The following is a 19,548-nucleotide window of genomic DNA, read 5'->3' as shown; positions in this document are numbered from 1 at the left end:
CCTCGTCTGTTGTTCCAATCACCAAATGATTGCAAGATGTAGAAACATTTTATTCTGGAGCTGAAAATAGTATTGATATTTATATCACGTCTGAATTTTGCAGTCTCCTAAAAACTAATAATTGTACTATGAAGAATTTTTACCGAAACTAAGTTGGTTATTAAAGTATATAAAATTATGATACCAACTTGAAGACAGTCAATCACGAACTGTCATGTACGCACGTCTGATTAGCAACGCCCGAAGCAAACTCCTGAGTGGGTCTGATGCCTAAAGGTTAAAAGATTGGAACATAAATAGTATATCTATTTCACCGCCCACGGGCATCGTAAATAAGTTCGGGTCCCTCGATAGTTGACTTCCAAAAACTTTTATAGGATTCGCTTAAAATCTAGTTACGGGTGCAGTTCCGAGTAATCCGATCAGCGCTTCAAAGCTCGGTCAAATAAACAGATATATAGCGTATCGTTAAATCCTTCCAATTTGTACGTTTACTTGGCTTAATTCATGACAACGTCAGAAAGCCAGTATTTCGCATGAGTATTATTCTATAGAAAATACATCTTTTATAAAATGAACATGTCACAAAAGACAGTTTGTTTTCTTTGAAGAGTTGCCTCTTTGAAGCTCGATCTATCAAAAGAATTGTTGTGTACACTCTCAAACTTGTTCCCGCTCCCGGGTACATTTCCCGCCAGTAACTGCCCACTTATTTAACGTCTTTTCATGCGTAACTCTTTTAACGCTGCACAAAAGTTGAGCTGGCCTAGTGAGCGTCGTGCTTGGCCTATTCAACTTTATCAAAATCGTGAGCCTCGCTCCCAAAAGCCATTAATGAATGACGAAAGGAGAACCACGCAGGTATAACAATTTAATGTTTATTCTAAGATTTATTAATACCTTACACGTGTAGCGCGCCTTACATTAATATTGGAGCAATGATTTGCGTTGTTGTTACTTTATTTACGAAGTTGTAAGGCGTTTTATTTAACGCTTTGTTTGGAACTTCAGGTGCTATTGTTTTTACTGAAGTATTGTAGTTTCTATGTACACATGAGGGATTAATAAAAAGGGAAGTTATCACGTATTCTGTGTAAAAGGTGTAAAAAAATAATATAAAATATATATCGATATCTCAGACAAAAACGTCCTCTTAATATAACGCATACAATAATTCCCACGGTAAGATCTTAACCTAAAAAAGCAAGTGATGCAAATAAGTCTTGTTTTTTCAATGAATTCACTCAAGTATGCACAGGTCGCGTTTTTTCTTACATTCACGTTACTCAACAGTTTTTATCACCATTCTTGTTCTTATTACATTCAACAATAAAACTGAGTACTACACTAGCGAGATTTAACACAAATAAATTGGAGAAAACTACGTATTTTCGTTCTGTTTATTCCGAGTTTAACAAGTCTCGACTAGATTTTTCTTGTTTGGGTGTAAATGAAATCAAAATTACTCGTCCCTTGACAATTTCTCGACTCGTATTACTCAGCCAAACATTCCTAGACGCTAACCAACTTACTTTTTCGTTTGAAAAATAAACTTCACCCTTTTTATTACTTTGATGTTGTAGTTTCACAGCTGCAAGCGTAACTCTGTTTTTATTCTTACCTGTTCGTTTAAGGTCTATTGTACCTTTAAGACCGTCACAGGTAATATCATTAAACGCTTTTAAATGGTCCCATTCTGATGCTCTTATTTTTTCTTGAGTAATCCTCTTTTGAATAATTTCATTTTTAATATTCATGTGAATATAATACCTTTTCTACCGGTCCGTTGAGCCCACTCTTATTTAATTGGCATGTGGAGTAATTCCATTATCGGTATTAGCGATACTGAAAAACAATGGTGGGATGTTTAATACGGTTAAAATGTTGTTGTGTATGGGAACAACGACATTGTTGATGGCTAAGCTTAATTGATTGGGGCCTAATATACTCATTTTAGGAATATGAAATTGAACCTTCTCACATATTTGTGTAATATGTTTCAAATTGAAATTATGGAAATGTTGCATCGGATTTGATTTATTGGCACAATGTGCTTTTATTTAGCTATACGTACAAAGCAAACAGTAGTAGAAATAGCAGCTAAAACTGTACACAAAAATATTGGGTTAGGAACAAAATATTTGTAACATCACGCAACACGATATCACAATTTTCTCTAATTCAGACGAATAGGCGAACTTGTTCTATATTTAGTTTTCTAGAAAGCTTCCATTAAGATACTAGATTCCAAGAACAACGTAACTAGGAGACGTATTCCTAGAAATTAATAGAAATATTGTCTCTATAAACACTAACAAACAAATACTATTTGATTTAATTTAGCAATTTCATTGGGTAGAATTTACTAATCATATTCCTATTTCAAGATTCTATCGGGCTAAATATGCTTAATAATTTTACTGCAGTTTCAACTTCCAATATCATATCCCAAATATTTTCGATGCAACCTCGCAATGTATTTTGGAAACTTATACAAGTTTTGCAGATTTTCTAACTACGTATCTAACATCGTGACTGCCCACACGCTTTTCCAAAATTGTGTAGAAAACCATGGAATCTCGTTCATTAATATAAGGGCTGAAGGAACTATAGATCATGGGGAAGAAAAAAGAATATCCACCATTACTCATAGCCGGTATGCCTCAGAGGCGTCTCTCTAGATTAATCAAATTAATTACGTTCATTTCGCCGTAAGAGGTTCTATAGATGTTGCGAAGATTCTTGGACCTTTGCGTGCAGTAAAAGTATTCAATTAGGTTTATTTAAATCAATTGATCGTGAACCTTTTGCCGGTTTTGCTTTTAATGATTATTTGCCTTTAGATGAACGTTTACTACCGTCTAGATGATATCAGTATACTCTTGAATGTTTATTGTTGAATCCGAATAATATTTTTTTCATAGTCTGTTGAAAGCTTCTTTAACTGAATAAAGTTTTTATATTGCTTTTAAGGATACTTCAAAAGCTTGTGAGACAGTTATCCCGCATTTTATTGAATAGACCTTTAGACATAATGAAGGCTCCCGCATACTTTTAACACGTGGAAATTCCGCTGTGTAGATACTTTGAATACCAAAACTTTCATGGCGATACCTGTACTATAAACATGAGAAGCTATAGTACTATAATCGTGGAAGCGAGAGGGCAGGCTACACAGTACAACTGCCGCTAGCAGCATCTCGTTTTTCGACAGCAATGGTTTGCTACTGTTTTTAAAGTCATTCGATTCCCTATCAAGTCCTGTTATCAACGTCGTTTATTAGCTGTAGATCGTGCGTTGTTTCATCTCGCCACTACACGAATTCGGCGCTAGTGTCGCGTTTCAGAAGAAAACCATTCCGTCGGTAGTAACCTTTAAAATCTCATAAGTAGTACGAATTAATAAAGACTTTATGAGTAACGTGATCCGAGCAATTGTCACCCGGTATTACAAATTAATAAACATATTATCTCAACTAAAGTTACTGTCACACGACACTAACTGTTGGCTTATAATTATAATTAGCTATCCACTTGATACTTGAGCCGTGATCATGTCAAAATTATATTTCAGAATGCGGTCAAATATTATACGGAGAGCTACTTGCCAATTTGATCTGTGATATCCTAGTTTTGATGTCAAGGAACAAGTTTTTTCTTTATTCGGCTTACATTTCATGTAGAAACTATTTATTGAGTTATCATGTCATGTTAACAAACTCAGGGGTATAAATACTTAAATTCTAAGACTGTTTTAATTGTTACTACTACCAAAGAAAACTCGACTAAATCTAAATCTCAAAAAGTCATGACAAATATCAGAACTTACTAAAACGTTATCAAATACCATTTCTTCGTATTTCGCCGGCAACGGCCCCTAACACAATTAGTAGGCAACTAAGTTATGTATTCGAAGCGTGTGACGTAGGCGTGCGGAAGCTCTAACCGAGTTATCGAGTAATATATGAGTTATCGAATGAGATTTAACATGTAATTTTGTACTTAAAATTCGATATTAAGATCCATGATTACAAACTTCGGCGATTAATGGTAAACTTACGAAGCTCCTTGTTATAATGTGTTCTATAAGGGTCTAAAGGTGTCGTAATACTTACCTGCGGGTATGCGGTGAAAGTACATACAAAAAATACCACAAAAATCCTTAATAGTTCAAAGTATGAGAATATTTTAAATTTTAAAAAAGAAATCCCTATCATAGACTGCATTAAAATGCAAATAAAAACTGCATGATACAAACTTGACCGTTATTAAGATTCTCACGAAAAATATAAAGACCATCTCACACAAATTAGTTATGCGACAATAGAAAAATAAAAAGCCCTTTTATGGCTAGGGATAGGTAAGGCGAACCGTTGACTTTACCAAGGCATACCTTTGTATGACCCCTAAGATTGCTTTTTCTATTACTTTCTCACGATCAGGTGTCTATTAACAATTTCTTGGGACTAGACCTGTCTTAAAATGGCGGCTAACGGTCCCCTTTGTTAATATTTCATGACCTTTTGTGTTACCTTTGATTGTTTGTAGTATTTTTAGGGTGGTTGCTAAATAGGAGTTTGTTATACCCATTGTGCTCGTAGACCCGATATGATTCTAGGATCGATTTAAATTTTAAACGGCCTTTGTTAAGATTGTTAGAAGTCGTTGAACTTTATTATGTTAATTTTGTTCGTTTTGTAGTGGTAATTTAGATTAGGCGATGTTATAAGGATTTGAGTTCACCTTTCAACGATTTTTTTCTAACTATGCATTGCCATCGTCTTAACAACATTCTTAAAAGAGCGGTACTCAAAATATTTAATAAAACACTGTTTTTAATCCGACTTTTGAATAATTTTATTAAAAAGTACAAGCACAAATGTCGCCGTCCTTCGGGCAGAATGTATCAACGAAAAAAGTCGTTCAAGTTATTAATAAAGAAAGGTACTGTCTCAATACGTCGAACATTTATCGTGTTACAAAGTTATGCGCGAGGCACAGCCGACCGGCGCGACGGCGGCGGCGTCTAGCACTTCATAAGCCGCAACCCAACAATAAATAATACAGAATTTAACTATATCACGCTTACGTGTTCCGGAGTTGTAAAATTAAGTTGACGAACTCACGTCGCGTCGGAACGAAGGGGTACGCAAAATGGAATGTTTACCGAGCCTTGATATTAACTCGGGAGTTGTAAATGGAAAATGTGGTTTAGTTTTTATTTCAGCATAAAATGTTCATTTACTCTGAAGCGTTATATTAGCTCCCTTTGTACCCTTCCGCGTACTAATTACGTATTCACTATTCGTCTCGCCACGTAGCTACCTACAGTTCTGCATCCATCCTGGCGTAAAAAAGAGTTTTTAATATTGTATGCACTGACAAAATATAAATTTATCGAGGGTTGAAGCCGAACAAAAATAAACATCGAGAAAAGGCTTGAATCCCATATTTTCTAGATGTTTATAGTTATATTCTTTACATAAGTAACCTAAATTGCGATCCGTTGGTTTCCCATCTGCGCAATATCATGCCCCTCGTAAACATGATAATATAAATACTTGAGGTAGAAAAATCTCGAATAATCGACTCCCGTTCTATCACGAAAGTAATTCTAATCAAAATGTAGATGAATTTTGGTAAATTCGCGCTCAGTTCGTCGGTGCAAGGCCGCGCGCTTTGTTCTGATTTTAATTGGGTACTGGTAGACCTCCCCTTAATGTTTTTGAGTGAAATTTATATTATAATCGAATTTTTTATAGGGGTTCAGCATTTTGTGTATCAATAAATTTCACAGTATATACTTATACTCTAGGAAGTATCTCGTAACTTAATGTTAAGTATTGTTATTACGTAGCGAATATTCGTCGTCTAATTAAAGCTATTCATAAACAAAATGTTCAACAAAGAGATTGGTGATTGCATTTTATTGTTATTACTCAGACTGTCTCTTTCATTACCCCCTTCATTCATTATTCGTCTTTCATCAAAGGGGTCCATAGATAACACTCCACTATGAAAGTAACTATTGCAAGTATTATTCGTTTTTGTTTGTATTAATATAATTATTTTATCTTAAACTTAATCGTCTACTTTTCCTGCGGTCGGATGTGGCGAAACTTAGACCATTAGCCGTTTGAAACGTTTTTAATTTAGTCGAAACCCTCGTTGGATTAATGGGCTGTTACCGTGACAAGACGTGATAAAAGCGTTAAAAAAAAAGTAACGGTTTTCCGTATTTTAAAGGTCGAATTCTGTCTCTGTTTATTTCCAGGATTATTTTTGTTGTGGTTTTATATATATTTTTCGAATTGGTAAATTATGAAAATGTTACACCTAAAGAAAATTCGTAGAGTTAGAGAGAGAAATGCATAAATCTGTAGTCAATAACCTTATCTTACAGAAAAAAAAGGATAAGAAGCTTAACATTTCATCTCTAATTCAAGAAAATAACTATTTTACTTATTTGAATAAGTATATTTTTACAAGTGTATATTTACGAGTCGAGCCCTTGAACTTACAAGGTCGTCAGTTCAAAGTACTGAAACGGTACATAATACCGAGATTATAATTTGTTGCTAAAATGGAGGCGAAATTTTGATAGAATTTATATAATTACGTGAACATTAAACGCTGTTTTATCGAGCTAAAATGTACCAGTTAAAGTCTGCCTTTATTTAATTAATGTTCGTTGACAATGATATATCAGTATCTCGGCTTTTAGCGTATCTTGTGTAGTTAAAGAATTTAGTGAAAAATATGGATTCTTAAGCTCGTTACTGTGAACTGAAAGAAGATAAAAGACAAAATTTACAAAGAATACTTTAAAGAGAAGAAGGAATAAATAAAACGAACATATTAGGTACAACAAGCATTCGTTAGTCAATTATAATACTTTCTTCAGTATATAACCGGTTTATTAGAACAGGAACAAATCAATTAGTGCAATATCTTCATTTTAAAAACAACAAATTGACGTTTAACCCTCATCCCAACCGAATAACATTGTCAAAAACAAATTACGTATTTTCAAAAACGTCGTACGCACCCCGGTGGCGCGATTACGTCAAAAAGAGCGTGCTTAGTTGTTCCGTCACGTTGCAGATGCCAGATAAAACATGGCGCCGTATTTAAATCATGCCCCGTAAACGGACGCGACTTCCCTTTTAACACCAGTGTAAGCAGACCCATGAGAGCTCTAGTCGAAACTATAAGTACCTACTTAGCTGTAGTTTAGAGTTGAGTCCGTTGTTCGAAAAAAGAATGCATTGATTTCCTTTACTAAAATGAAACGTGAGAAAAAAATAACAATAATTATCTTTAGAAAATCTTACAAATAATACAGTAATATTACTAATCTAAGTTTTGATCACATCAGTCACCTGTGTGTGAAAATTTAGAGAGTAAATAATTTGTCATTATCAATATAACCTTCCTTTTCCAATCCCGAACAAAAGAAAGAGACACCAATAGCCTTAACTAAGTTCATTTCGTGCAACAGAATAAGGGCTTGTCTTCACCGCAGCTCAACTTACATTAGTTGTTACAACCGGCGTTAACGGAGTTCATTAATTACTTTTTTAAAGTTTTACAGGAAAGAGGGTGGTTATGTGGTTTGTATGTCGAGTAATAAAGTGTATTTTTTTAGATTTTATAACTAGACTACTAAGTTTATGTTATCTCAGCTATTTATGGTCGTTTTGAATGTGTGGAATGCTTACAAAGCGGTTAAGGGGCGTAAAACGTTCGGTTTTAACCGTCAGTACTTACTAAAGAGGTATTGTGTCACAAATATTTGTCAATATGACTTGATAATACTAGAATTTAGATTGCAAGAAATATTATTCGTTTATCTCTTTTTAAAGCAAATGTATCACTATATAAGTGAGGAGAGAGGTCGTTGCCCAGCTTTGGGATATTCAAGGGTTTATAATATAAAATATATTATAGTTTCCAAACAATCAAGTCGTATTTACAGCATACGTGTCCTTCAATAAACATTTCATATTTTACCGATTCTATAGCGATCTAAAAAGTATAATTTAAAACCATTATTAGTGTAAATAACAAACTACCTCCTCTCCTGTCTACCCCAGAGATGAATACAACCGCAGTGTACGTTTTAATTGAAATAACCTCACTTTTTATTCGCTTTGTACAGTCAGAAGCAGAAGTTGGTTAATGCATTCCGATTTATAGGTAGTATTTTACAGTAACAATTATGTTTTAGCTATACCTACTTGGTTTTAATTCTATATTGATACCTAATAAATAGTCCGCAAAATTCAGACAGCGCCATGTCAAAATAAGCAAGCAAGTATTGTGAATACTAGACAACAGATAAACATACCTACTTATTTCTAAAAGCCTACATAATATAGATAAATTACACCCAGTCGCAGAACTTATGATCGTGCTCATCACAAAAACATTTGTCCTAGGTGGCAATCGAACCACTAGACCAACAAGCCAGTAGCATAATATAAACTTATTGAATATGATTGTAAATATATAGATATTTTGAAAATCTGAGTGTTTACCAACTTCTGTTCCTGACCGTACAATCCCAGACCGTACTGCATTGCGTTTATTTCCCAACAGTTAATCAAACCTGAATTATTTATGTTTTCTCTTCATGTTAATGTTATTTGTGACGTTTTAACATATTACCGTTGTTCCACGATATACATGTTTGCTTTAGTTAGCAGTTAATGTGTAAATTAAATGTCACATTAATATGTAACTGTGCTGTTACATTGTTGTACTTTTCATAAAAACAAGTGCAATTTGCTGTTCGATAGTTTTTATACTTCATTTAAATTCAGTGTGAAAATAAAAAATTAACAGCAAACAAAAGCTTGCAACGGCCTTTTCTTTATTTAAAAATATATTAGCAGCCATGTTTATTCTAAATTCGAAAACAATTCAAAGTGATTTCGTTCAATTAAAGTTCGACAACACATTTTATCGATATATTATAGACGAATTAACGCGAATTATTCAACCGAACTCGGTTCGAAATTCGAAAAGCGATATTTTAAAGTTACGCTCGATATAAGTTTTTCAATCGACATTAGATTTGGTGATAACTGAAGCGATGGACCGAGTTTTAAACGAGAAATATTATTGGTAGGGTTGTGTGAGCTGTGTTCGATTTTGTTTGTTTTCCATTACCAGCAATTAGTACCAAACACAATATTTAGATTACCACGCTACGTAAACTCGTATCGTAAATGACACTAAATTTTAGCCCATTACCTCACAATATCAACCTACATGGTGATTTAATTAATGTTCCGAAATCAATTGTAGGTAATTAAATCTACTTTTAACGTGCAAAATCGTTCATAAATATGGAATAACTTAACGTAATAAAACCCGGAAATTCGCACCCCTAGTTATACATTATCAAGTTGGGCCGTTTTCTACGCCATTTGGCATCGCGTCGCTTACCATCGATTTTAATTTGTACTCGTTCGCATATCGAGATATCGGTCCGCTTTATTCGGAATCACGTAGTGTGATACGCGCCCCAGTAACGATTTGCACGGTCCGCTTGTCTTGAGCCGCTAAAAGCATTTTTATATGTTTTCATTTCGTTCTAGGGATTATGAAAATCAATCAGTTATTGAAATATAATGAGTTTTTTTTGTATATATTTAGATATTAAAACCGTCTCCCGTAAACCGTAAATCTGTCGTAATAGACAAAAGATATTAGTGTTTAATGATATATTAATAAGAATTATAATATCCAATTATAATTTATACCCTATAGCCCTCCAACTGGTTAAAATTGGCTATTGGCAATATTATGAGAAAAAAAAAGTAATTAAAAGCAACGTAATTTCGGTTATAATGAGTATTACCAAAAGAAGTATTGTTGATTACAAATAACGACCTCAATACCAGTAAAATCGAGCTGTAATTCAAAGTCTATTTATAAAGCTGAGTGTACAAATAGGTTGAAGCTATAAATAGCTATAGCAACAAGTGGTGTACACTGGCCCCTACAGTTGTTTGGGCAAGGCTCGCCTTATTTGGATAAAAGGCTAGTGACATTATAGATAAATCATGAACTGGACTGGCGGGTAAAATTACGTTGTTGGCGACTGTACCTACTTTAGATAGCGTGATCGATACAGCATTTTATCAATGTTATGTTAAAGGTGAAAGAACTGGGTATACGAATGCAAAAGCTTATTCATTTGTTTAAAACAAAAGTTAAGTTAGATATACTGAACGTAAGCAACTTATGCAAAGCGATGTATTATCTGGAATTTTGAACAGTTCATCCCTACGTTAATATGAAAAAACAAATATCAGTTTGAATTCCGAACACAAAAGGAACTACGTATTCCAATTTTGATTTAAAGTTCAAACATAACCTAAATCATATACAGGATGATATAACAAGTTTAAAATTTAAAAGTCTAATAAATCGATTGTTGTAACCGTCGTACAGATGACAACATGGTTCTCGATACTAAATATAGAAAATATCGAATAGTATCAGTTTGTTGTCGTTCTCCCTAGCAGCGACAATTTGTATCTTTGGAAATACACGAGCAAAGTGCCTTCCGATAAATAGTGTTGGGAAAATAAAACGTGAACTTGAACTTATTTCTTTGAACGTTCTCGAGTAAATTGCTTGTCGTTTTACTATTTAAGCTTGTTATGAATGCTTTTTTAGCATTCCCAACCACTTAGATCTTTATGGGTATATTTTAAATTATTCCTACTTCTTAGTAATTTCTGCTTTACTTCATTTCTGTAACTTAATTAAATGCAGTAGGTATATTTCTTCCAACTTTTAACAGTCTGACATCCGCTAGCCGTCAAGAAATTCTGATAATAGAATAAAGAAATAATCCTATAAACTTATTAACATCTTCAATTTAATAGTATAAAATACGCCATTTGTCAATAAAGAACAAGTAATAATATTAGAATTTTGCAACCTTAGTATCTAGGTTGATCAACAGGTGAAGCTTTGTCACGTACAAAATACTCCACTTCCCTCTGTGCGGTTAGTTTCAATCCTGTATTTTTTCTAGCCATTGGATTTTATGCACACATGCATGAACACATATAGCAAAGATATTCCTTTCTCCATCCTTTGTATTCAATATTCGAATCTAGAACTAGTTTCATAAATCTTTGCTTTTGAAAGACCAGTATTTTATTTTGTCGTTACTCTTTTGTTCTATTTTTAAATTAAAGATCGAATCTTATGGTATGTTGATTCTGGCTGGTAGCATTTTAAAAAAATGTAAATTACCTACGTATTTCTTTCTATTAGTACATAAGTTGTACATTTATACTGAGTCCATAATAAAGTCTCATTAAACCTCTCAATAGCAATATTGACAAAGAAATTCCTGCTTGTTCATAAGATTTGTACATAAGACAAGACAACAGTCTCCAAATTAAGTACGGGCATTGTTCCTATCTCGCCTCGTCACAAAGAGCCAGGCTCCCTTAATTTGGTGGAGACCTCAAGTTCTTTAAAGAAACAGTATATTTTGTACCGACGCCATTCGTCGTTGCAGACCATTCCGTTTCCTGTCGGATCGCCTTTGTACAACTTCATAAAATATTACATCGGTCTAACGACGTCGGCATCTCGGCTCTACTTTCGCAAATGAGATGTTTTGATATCATAAAGACACGACTTTTGTTACTTCAAGTCTCGTCACACATCTTGTAGCTTAGTTTAAGATCTTCTCGAAATATAAAAGGCTGAAAGACCTTGAAAGAACTTATAGTAAGCTTATCAAAAATTGGATTCTATCGAAATCGAAAACGGAACGAAAATCGTACACGAGATTTGGAATTTTGCAAGTCACACTATTTATCTGGGTGTCGCATCGAGTATCATCCCTTGCCCCAAACAAAGGATCGTAATTCTGCTTAGGAAAAACCCCTAAACCGTCAATATCGTTTTTCATTGTACAATTTGGGTTTATTTGGCGTCGCGTTTCGTTTGTTTGCAAGCTTTCAAGTTACTTGATCAAATATTGGTTCGGGTCAAGGTTGAGTTTAATATGGCCATAAGCTGTACGGTGTATACCTACATGGAATTAGAGCTTTTGTCGTAACCGTAAACATTAACAAGGTAGGCACAGCCAGGTGATTAACTTGTGGTTGTAAAGCCTTAGTAATGTGCGTTCCTTTTGGGATAGTTCCATCTCTGTCCTAATGTTTTCATTGTGTGCTAAAAGTTTATGAAGACGAAACTGACGTATGCTGTTACTGTACTATCTGTATACACCAATAAGCAGAAACTTTGTATAATATAACATATGAAACTTAAACTGAACGTTAAACAACAAATGTCGTTCTGAAATTACATTCTTATATCAAAAGCTCATATAAAATTACATTCATAAGTTTCGCAGCTCTTGTTTTATTTGTTTCCTCATATATTTCTTTGTATTGCGTTGCGTAACAAAATAGTTCGAGTCACACGTCACAGTCACACGTAATAGAAGTCTTGTACAATCAAACACTACAAACATAACATACTTGGTCTGAATTGAAAATCCTCTTGAGCTTTGTCGCGTTCGAATCGATCCTATTTCGATACCATTATTCTACGGGTTTGGGGCACAAAGCGTTCCAAAGAGCCCCTTTATACCCCAAGGCAATAGAATTTCCACTGTTCACTTAGTTTCACCTTTTCTTTTAAGTGCAAAAGAAAAACTGTTTGGAGTGAGGCCAGAGATTTGCGCAGATTTTATGCCAATTTAAAAAAGTCCAGTGAAGTAAAAACCAATTATCGAACTCTAGTTTCAAATTTCGAATATTATTTCGAACGTTTAGTTTTGAAACTTCATTTAGCGTTGTAATAAACGCATTCCAATTTTACTCCGTTTTACTAAAGTTAACTAGATTCCTGTTTATAATTACTCTTCGAAGGAAATAATTATAATTAGTTACCAGATAATTGGTTTTGTCACCGCATTTCCGTGGTACAAGTAATTTTCAAACTCCAATCGAAAGCTCATATCGGAGGTCGGGTTCGTAATAAGAATTCTTCGGAAAGTAATTAATTTTTCCGCAAATAATTTTCCTTCGAAAGGAATGTTTTATTAATTTTCTATTTGTCTTTCTACCCATCTTATTGATCCTTTGGTTTGAGTACGAAAACAAGTTACGTAAGCCGTTTGTAAATTGCACTTTATGTTTTAAACTGTTATCTTAGATTTTTTGTAAAAATTCAGTATTATTTTTTGTCCTACCATAATTGAATGAATAAGTCAGCAGCATACATTCATTACTAAACATGAAAATAGGCCTTATTCTAATTTGATTCCATGTACGAAAAATTTGTCCCAAATTTAACCATTTTTCTTTCTTTGCAGGTAAGTAGCTGAGCTGAAATAAAAAGTTAATCTGCCAAAACGGGATCGTATGTAATTTTTTTCAATTTTAATAAGGATTCTCAACATCTTGTGCGTTAATATTACATGAGATATTCAAAACGATGAGGTATTGCGTCACATGATCCGACGGAGGCTTATTCAATTAAAAAAGATACGAATCGACGAATTTTTAGGATCCCGTAACTTGGATTAGAAGTGTGAGACCCATAATAATAAGGGTTGAGTTTTGGTAAAACACCCTATGCTTGTAAAATGTAGCGTCGTAAAAATAAAATTTAATATTACTGCCGTTACAAAAACCTTGCAAAAACTTAATGACAATCGAACGTAAAAACCGTTATTTAAATTCAAAAATTGTCTATAAACCTCGTTTATTCCAAACTCAAATAATAAAAAGAATAAACTTTTAACGGGAAATTATTCAGGAAAATATTTGTAGCTCAAGTACGGTCTTTTAATTATCCATCAATTAAATTTTAAATTAAATGAATTGTTTATGAAGTTGGTGAATTCTTTCAATATTGTTTCGGCCGGTTTAAGGGTAAAGTTAAGAGGCTCATTTCAGGAGTTGTAAATACCAGGGCTAGTATTGATTTATGTTGCGAAACTTTTATTCAATTTGAGGTTCATCAATTATGTTTTATTGGATTATTGTGTAAGTATTAAGAGGTTAAACATTAAAGTCTGTGAAGCAATAAAAAGGAATATTGAACTCATACTTCTGAAATATTAAATTTATATTAATAATTAAATGAATCAAACAGTACTTTGTTTTTATCGTATATTTCGTTCTTAATGCAAAGCATGTACAAATAATCTCTCTAATCTCAAATCAAGATCCTGAAAAAACGATTTAAATCGAAAAATCTCTGTAGGGCACAGCATTAAGACGAATTTATTGGAATATCTCAAAAATCTATATGTTAACGACAAGTTAAGCGTAAAAGGAAGCTTGCAAATCGTGTTGTATGGGCCTTGCAAGAGAAAACGGCGGAAAACCATCAAAACACTTTACTTATATAAAAAAAAAACATATGAAATAAATGGTGAAAAATGACGCTTCTTTCAGAATTTAACAACAGTTTCGTAAAAGTTTAAAACTAAATGATAAAATAAACTCACGTTTTCGGCCAATAGCTTTTTATTTACAATTTTCTTTAAAGAAAATAACATACCTCATATTTTAAATATAAATTTTATACAAAAACCATAAAACAATCAGACCTAGCGCGAGAAATACGCATGCATTAAAGAACTAGGTATTCCTTCAAAAAAATCAGTTAGCTAAAAAGAATTTACCGTACCAAAAATCTATTTAAACCTGTGAAAGCACAAAATCGCTGCAATCTTCTATCTTACTCCATCTCTAGCAATTTAAGTAGGCAGAAAATTAATGTCCCTTTCGGTATCGCTGAAGCGGAATCTATTTCATCCTTTCTATTCTCGCTTTTAAGGTATTTTATTTATGGATAAAGCTTATATTAAATCCCATTCAGTAAATAGAAGTTACTTCGTGACAATCTGTTGAATTTTCGATACCTTTAGTTACTGCGACTTTTAGTGTTATTCCATTTATTTGGCAGGCTATTGGGAAATTTATTTACTCTATAAAACGTATTACGTTTATTTGTTTAATAGTTTATTTACACCTGAAATAGTAAAATAAACACATATAAAAGAAAATATGTACAAGTGTGTTATTCCTTAAGAAATCTCTAACAGCAACCCGTTATAAGGGAAGTAGTTATAAATTGGCAGTCTACATTGTGGAACTAAATATGTCTAAAATAAAAACGATTATATAACCAAAATTATTATGGGATGATTAATTTAAGATGTAATTATTGAAATACACATTGCTTATCTTAGAGAAAAGTAGGTAAGTAATTTATATCCACACTGTACTCAAAGTATAGAGAAATCTAACAAAAAACACATAACCATCAACACAGTCTGCAATTAAAACTCGAAACCAATTACTGTACTAATCACAGAAGATTCGTATCACCAAAACTTTCTGTACCTAACAGTTGGTACACAATAGGCCAAAATAAACTACCCCTCTGTCCCTATCCCGGCACGTGACCGGCCGCTGATTAAATACAATGATTACTTCGCATGAGCGATGACGTCACGCCTTAGTAAAATATTGAAATTGGAATTTTAAGCTGGAATTATTTTTTGTCCCGATTTGTAATGTGTGATGTTTGTAGTATGTTGATTGAACTCATATTCTTTCAAGTAAACGTTTGGACATAAGAACGAACTTAATCTGTATCTGTTAAAAGCAATGTGTATTTTAACAGACGACTTCGATTTGGAAAAATAAAATTGAATAATTTACTTCGAGCTCCTAGATAAAAGAAAGTAAAATAATGTTGCCTTAATAATATGTACCTAATTTGAAACAAGCTTAACTTCTGAAACACGATTCAGACTTCCAACGAATGCTTCATTCAATTAAATCTCCCATAGACCGTCTGCCACCATTTTCATCCCGAATTGTAAACAGTTCTAATAATAATAAGAACCAACAAGCAACAATAAAAAAAAATTAAACCTACCGAGCTGTATAAAATACAGCTTTAGTAAGTTCCCCTGTTCAAAATCATCCCCAAAACAGGCCACGTGTCATGCAAGCTGGGGTGCGAATAAGGGGAGCCTAGCAAAACCAATTTGCCTTTTGTATTCTCTAAGCCTAATATATCCGACCCCCTCACACTCGTTATAAAACTACCAGGTGTGAAAGAGATGCTCTTAATCCACTATCGCAAGGGGTTGGAAAGTAATAAAGATGTCCTACAGTACTACGTTGTGTACTAAATAAGGTATCAGGTACTCTAAATGTAGTGCGATTAAATACATTTTTGCTTGACCGTGTCCAAAGTGTATTGTAATAATAATATTACTAAGCTGTTTTATAGAAGCATTTTTAGATGATTCATCGTCGTGTTTTTATATAATCCTGGGTTATTCCATTAGTGTTATTTACGGTAGTAAATAATATACAAAAGTGAACGACTCCGTTTCTCTCAGAGACATTAAAATTGAAAAGTACGCAAAGGAAATAAACATTCAGCCATAATGGCGCTGGCAACTAATGATCTTTGAAAAATGAAGACGATAGCGTCAACGCCGGGTGGCCAAGCAGAAAACGATCGCCGGAACAAATTGCACCCCACTCGCACAACGACTGCGTCACGACTTGTTCACTCGTTCATCTGTTCACTGTTTCAATTAAAACATTCCACACAAACACTTTCAAATTCGGAACGCTAATTGGTCGTCAAAATGCGCGCCAAAAGTGACAGTTCGGAATCTAAAATGGCCGTTGAAGCGTTATTTAAACGGTTTAATTTGTGCCATTTAATCTCACCCTCCGGTTTCAAATTGAATAATTGGTAGATAGAATGCAATGTCATTTTCAGTAAAACGGGTAAAAGAAAATCGTTGCGCAGAATAATCCTTTGTTATCGCTACGTAATTCAATTTATAATAAGCTATGTTGCTGAAATGAAAATAATGCTTCAGTAGATTTTATTCAGTAATAATCAACGCTTTGAAATAAAATGTTAAATTTTGTGTTATAATTAAGCTAGTGTATGCAAATTGGGTCACTCAAAGACGTTTTTCATTGCTTTTTGCTACCGTTTTAAGTAATTATGTGCACTCGTCGGACATGCGCTGTGTTAAACAGTTTTGAAGGATTACCTCATTTTATTAACTTTTCATGCAACATTCATAGTGCAAATATACTTCGTATGAAATTACTCCGTTTTATGACTAGTGCAAGGAGGGTAGTTGTTTATTTGTTAGGTCGTAACTGCTGAATTGGTTTACTATGGAAGCGTCGCATCATTGTAAAGTCAATAATAACTGGTAGCTTTCTTGTCAAGGAAGAAGAATGTCAGTATAAATCTCTTCAAATAAATAAAAGCTTATAAATATATTTAAAACTGGGAAATCAGAGGCGAATGCCGCCGGCATGCCTCACTCATGAATAATTTAGTAGAACAAAAACTTAGGACCCGGCTTATGCAGTCGGCAAACTTTGTATGAATTCATCCAAGTCGATCCATTTTCCTTATGATCTATGCTTGAAGTTTTTTAATGCGTTGCCGCATTGATATTAATGATTTTGTTTTTCAAATATAAATTTAAGTTTCAGGGTTTATGAGACGTTTTGTCATACATTACAATGTAATGAGAAATAAAGCATTTTATTATCTGCCACTTGAAAGTTACCAAAATATGAATAATACAATTTCAAAAATAAGTTTGTTTGCATTACAATGAACTAACTAGGTATACCCTTAACTATAACACTATTTGTACATATTTAACTCGACACACCGCCAACCGTCACCAACTTCTCACTCTATTGATATTTCTAAAGAGTTAGAACAGCCTTGGCCCAAACAAATAGAGGTCGGTCACGTTAGAAATTGAAACCCTTATGTAAATGCAATACGGTTCATTTTGTACTAAGTGACGAACCTTCATAAAGCCACTTAAAACTCTATAAACCGAGGTCGTTACACCAGAATTCGTGTCGCGATGTACAAACAAGGCTGTGTTCAGACAGACGCACCCTAATGATCACGTTACAATCGATATGCGTATGGACAGTCACTACGTAAATTGTTACTGTGGACTACGCCCTAATGTCGCGGAAACTTTTTCATCGTTTGTTTTTTCTGCGAAACTTTTTTTAACGCTTCTGTCGCGAATTTACACTTGATAATAGCGTGTTGACCTCTCTTGATTTTTGTTTTGTTTGAGGGTGTCCAAAAAGTGACTTGTACACGATGTCTTTGTATTTCCCTTTGCCTTACGAAAAGGTGATAAAGGTCTTTCTTTGTTTAAAATTTACGGATTAGAATCCATCCAGAAAATAATAAAAGGATAGATTTACGCCTTGAGTTATTTGAACCTGTGTCCTGGAGTTCTTCAGTTATCCTACTTGAACTTTTCTGGTACTTAACTTAAAGTATTAGTATATTTTTTGGTCTCAAGTCTCTAATGAAATAAGTCATGTAATAAGTCTTCGCGGTTGTTCTTGAGATATATGCAAAGCAAATCTTTTCTGCCTTACGCAACCCACCAAGTAATACACATATACAAAATTCCCCACGCATTCACCAACCGAAACTTCTTTCTCCAAAAAAATGATATCACTCCGTCATGCAGGGATTTCGCCAAATGGACTCCTTACGCAAGCTAATAACTAACAATATATTATGATACAAGAATACAGGTCCAGGCACTCACAACAAAATTATATTTTCTTTATACGTCCATAAAAGTTCGCAGCTCCCCCTATGGGAAACCAGGTAATTTTTCAACAAGGTTTTGTAAGGGACTTGCAGACGTTAATTTTAGACAAAGACAGACATATACAGAGCACGTAAGATAGAGAGAGCGCATTAGTTAATTTATGTGTTTTGGGATATTTTATCTAGTATGTGCGGTAGTAAAAGCTTGCTCGGCACAATAAAATATTACGAGGGGTTATCGTTATTAATGATTCTGAGTGTTGTGTAAAAAGTAATTATGTGTTGTGTTCCCATAGTCATTTGGGAATTAGGGTTCGGTTTCCACTTACAATAACTATTAAATTCTAAAATTGTCTTGTCTTCATTTTATAGCTCTATTTCAAGTGTTTTTACTCAAATTTTTGTCGGAATACTTTATTAAATCGACAAAAAAGCCCATTGATCTAACTTTCTTTTCTTTTTACCTAACGGCCTGGAATGTACTTAAAATATTTAGAAGAAAAATAAAGATAAATTCATACGATACGACTAAGATAAAAATGAAAAGATATATTACGACTAAGAAAAAAAATAAGTTTATATTCATAATAAGAAACTGTCTTTAAATCATAATAACAAACAGCCATGTTAAATACGAGACTCATAAAATACGCTTATTCGCCTCTGAAAGATACATAATGCCAAATGTGACCTCATTTTATCGCGAACTGTATTTGTTATAATATAAAACATTCGTACTCCAAAGCATTGTATTCTCACACTCAACTGGACACTGTATAAGTTGCTATGTGACGCCTGTATCCTGTGTCAGTACTGTATTTTTCAATATGAATTCTTTGAAAGGATAAGTTTGAATTGTGTCTATAAATAAAACCTTTTTGACCG

The 19,548-nt window shown here is 33.6% G+C and overlaps 1 protein-coding gene across 3 annotated transcripts in view; it reads left to right on the top strand.

The window, feature by feature from the left end:
* LOC113500167 (brain tumor protein) overlaps positions 1 to 19,548 on the top strand; it is an 83,931-nt gene that overhangs the window by 25,914 nt on the left and 38,469 nt on the right. The window lies entirely within an intron of this gene.

This window comes from Trichoplusia ni, chromosome 13 (assembly GCF_003590095.1).
Source record: "Trichoplusia ni isolate ovarian cell line Hi5 chromosome 13, tn1, whole genome shotgun sequence".
In the NCBI taxonomy this organism is placed as follows: Eukaryota; Metazoa; Arthropoda; class Insecta; order Lepidoptera; family Noctuidae; genus Trichoplusia; species Trichoplusia ni.
This window is presented reverse-complemented; position numbering and strand designations above follow the sequence as displayed.